Below are 3,885 nucleotides of genomic sequence, written 5' to 3'. Positions count from 1 at the left end.
CATTACACCAGATCTCATTTAGATAAAGAGGTTTGAGGAACATGGAGGGCAGAAGGTAGCACCGGCCTACGTTTTTGGCCTCAGTGCCTGTGCAATCACACGGTAGCAGCCCTAATATTTGCATAACGTGAAATAAAATTTAAGTACAGTGGTGAGTAAATGTAACTACTGTCTCAGTGCAGATCATAAAATTGTGCTCAAGTCTCTCAAGTTCATTTATTGCTTTATTTCTAGTGTAACTTTTGGACCTAGACTTAACATGACCACATTCACAGCATATATTCACAGCAGTTGAAATCAAATTATGCTGCTCACAAAATGAATCCCCCCCCCCCCCGCAATAACTTTTGGGTTAGAAAATTCAAATGTTGACACAGCTGAGGCTATTTTAGCAGCTTTTTAAAGCACTGCAGCGTATAGTAATGTGTTTATGCAGCTCTAATTACTCTGTAATTACACCTGTAATAACATTGTAATTACACATCTATAAGGGTCACTTTCATAAAGGCAGGCCAGTGCTCTTTTTAAGACCCTGTTTAATGGGATAGAGTGCCAGACTGTGCTGACTGTGGCCTGAGGGGTGTCTGGGATGTTTTGGAGGGGCTTGGCCAAAATTGCATTACTTTTTTTTTTTTTTGTCCCGGTTGTTTCATCCTTCAGTTTTATTAAAGGCTGTTAGAGTCACAGACCTTTCTACACCCTCGAAGATCCTGCTTTCTGTCCCCTAAAGCATGTTAGCTGCTAACACTGAAACTGCACAGCTGAAGCTAAAAAGCACAGCTAATGCTACAACTGCACAGCTGAAACGTGTCAATAGCCAATGCTAAAATCACTCAGCTGAAGCATGCCAATGGGTTATGGTTAAACCACACAGCTAAAGCACGTTAGCAGCTAACTCTAATAGTGCACTCTGTTTAAAATCCATTGTTTTCTCTGTGGGCAGGAAATGAGAATTGTACCACTCACATAAGCAGGTCTTATCTGCAGTACCTGTACTGTAGAAGTCAATGCTCCAGCTTGTTTACTGTGGATTTAATAGTGTGAATGCGCTGTGTGAAAGCGAAGAAGCTCTTCCGTGTTTAAATGTGCACCTGGATCAGGAACCCGCCGGTGTGTCCGACACAGGTGGGAATGCCTGGCATCGCGTCAGTCATGTGACCCGGTGCTCACGGGTGGGCGTGGCTGTTGGATATGTCTGTTTGAGTGAGGGGGCAGGTGACTCTTGAAACCAGATCGGGGGGGGGTGTTTGTATTCCCCCCCCCCCCCCCCCCCCAGCGCTAAACCCTGGGGATTTGTGTACGCTCCCGTCCTGTCAACTTTTGGTCCAGAAATACACACCAAAATTTACGATGCCCTGATGTTCCTGGACTCGCGTTCTGCATATCGACGGCGGGAGAGTGTTTGCAAAGCCATTACGGTTTCGGTTACACTGGAGGTAAAATGTGACCGATCTCATTTTCGCGGAGTTTGTTTTAGCAGCGATGCGTGAGCGTCCTGTGGGCACTTGTATTACTCACATTTTAAATGTTATTGATCAGTACTGCTGGAAACTTACTGAGCCGCTTTGGCTTCTTATTTTGACAGACCCTAACCCTCCTGGCTTTTTCATATTGCACCTCTGTGTGTATGTGTGTGTGTGTGTGTGTATTGTGCTTTTGCTTGTGTGTGTGAGTGTGTGTGTGCGCAAGTGAGCGTCTGTGTGTGTTTGTGTGTGTGTGTGTGTGTGTGTGTGAGTATGTGCATGTATTGTGTGTGTGTGTGAGTATTGTGTGTATTGTGCTTTTGCTTGTGTGTGTGTGCGCAAGTGAGCGCCTGTGTGTGTTTGTGTGTGTGTGTGTGTGTGTGTGTATGTGTGTGTGTGTGTATTGTGCTTTTGCTTGTGTGTGTGAGTGTGTGTGTGTGCAAGTGAGCGTCTGTGTGTGTTTGTGTGTGTGTGTGTGAGTATGTGCGTGTATTGTGTGTGTGTGGGTGTGTCGTGTGTGTATTGTGTGTGTGTATGTAATAAGATAAGATAAGATAAGATAAACTTTATTGTCCCGAAGGAAATTTGTTTCAGACACATCTGGTGCTTGCTGTACGAAGACAGTATACATAATAAGATGTATACTGTCTTCGTACAGCAAGCACCAAATGTGTCTGTGTGTATCGTGTGTGTGCGTGCGTGCGTGCGTGTGTGTGTGTGTGTGTGCGTGTGTGTGTCGTGTGCGTGGGAGGTTTTATTGACTCTCCTCAGTCCGGCACAGGCCTCTGCAATATTCATCAAGGTTAAAAGCAGCGTTCTCTCTTTAGAGGGAAGGCCACAGCACTGGCTGACACAAACAGAAGTAATCATTAAATCACTAAATATTCATGCACTTATCCCCTTTATGATACCATCTGTTGTGCCGCATTTTCTGTCTCCCCATCAAAACCTTACATATTCCGTCTCTTTTACTCACTGTAGTTAATGTAACACTCGCACCCAAAGAACCCCTACTTTGTTCTTTGATCTTTGCATCTGTCATCATGTGACAGGAAGTACTGATATTCCACCCAACCCCCCCAATTACGAGTTGCCTGTTTGCCTCATTACTGCCAAGGTTTTTCCAAGCATCGTGGGTGGCAGTGTGGTATTATGGGTAAGGAACTGGTCTTGTACCCTAAAGGTCCCTTTGTACCCTTGAGCAAGGTGCTTAACCTGCATTGCTTCAGTATACATCCAGCTGTATAAATGGATGCAGTGTAAAAAGTTGTGTAAGTCACTCTGGATAAGAGCGTCTGCTAAATGGCTGCAGTGTAATGTGATGCGTTGCTACAACACGGAAACATTTGTTCTCGCTGCTGCATGATGACACTTCTGACTCAAAATGGCCGCCGTGCGTGGCCTGGGAGAGGGCTGGCGTCGCTGAAGGTGAGTTTTCCCGCTATGAGATCAGTGAGAGGCGGTGTGTGAACGCGTTGACGTGTTTATTTGTGGTTTGGCCGCAGGTTTGGTTCGGAGGTCTCTGCGCAGGCCTGATTCATCCTGAGGAGCTCTGAGTTTGGGGCTCAGGAACAGGCCAGCGCTTCACCCGCCGTCACCGGCGACGTCAGGGGGAGGCGTTGCCTGGGGAACGACACGCAAAGCACACTGCCGACAGAGTGAGTGTCCTCTGTAGACCCCCCCCCCCCCCCCCCCATAGCGTTCAAAAGCCAGAAACCGCACTCTTCCCCTCTGGGGAAAAAAAAAAAAAAAGATCAGCAAATTGTATCATTTACGGGACACAAAATGGCGTCCCTGTAGCCTGCAATTTGAGGGGGTAATGAAACTGAATTGCAGGATGAAACATCGCCGCAGATGGAAAACCGTTCAACGCCCCCCCCCCCCCCAACCCCCGAACCCCCGAACCCCCAAAGAGAGGACTATGTCTGGGGTGAAAAATAAACGTAACGTATCTGAACATCCTGTCAGTCTGAAAAAGCAACAGCCCGCCCTGTTTGAATTTGGCTCGGTCGGAACGCCAGCGGGACTGTCTCCTCTTTGACCGAGCACTACTGGTCACACGCGTCTGAACGCGCACACACACACACACGCGCGTGTGGAGAAGTTTTCCTTCGCCGACGCGGGCACGGGGACGCGAACCTCACACGGCTAGCGGCTCGGTTTCCTAAAACCGCTCCTGCGTCTGGTAACAGCCCCACAACCGCAAAGCATCTCAATGGAGCTCAATGAGCCCCCACCTCGCCGTCTCTGACACCCCCCCCCCCCACCCCATCTCCGAGCCCCCCCCCCCTCCTCTTCATGTCTGAGCCCCCATCTCTTCATCTCTGAGCCCCCCCCCATGTCTGAGCCCCCCCTCCTCCTCTTCATCTCTCAGCCCCCATCTCTCAGCCCCCACCTGTCCTTCTCTAAGCGCCCCCCCTTC

This window comes from Anguilla anguilla, chromosome 10, assembly GCF_013347855.1.
Source record: "Anguilla anguilla isolate fAngAng1 chromosome 10, fAngAng1.pri, whole genome shotgun sequence".
NCBI lineage: Eukaryota > Metazoa > Chordata > Actinopteri > Anguilliformes > Anguillidae > Anguilla > Anguilla anguilla.
The sequence above is the reverse complement of the archived record's forward strand: the minus strand, read 5'-3'. Positions refer to the sequence as shown.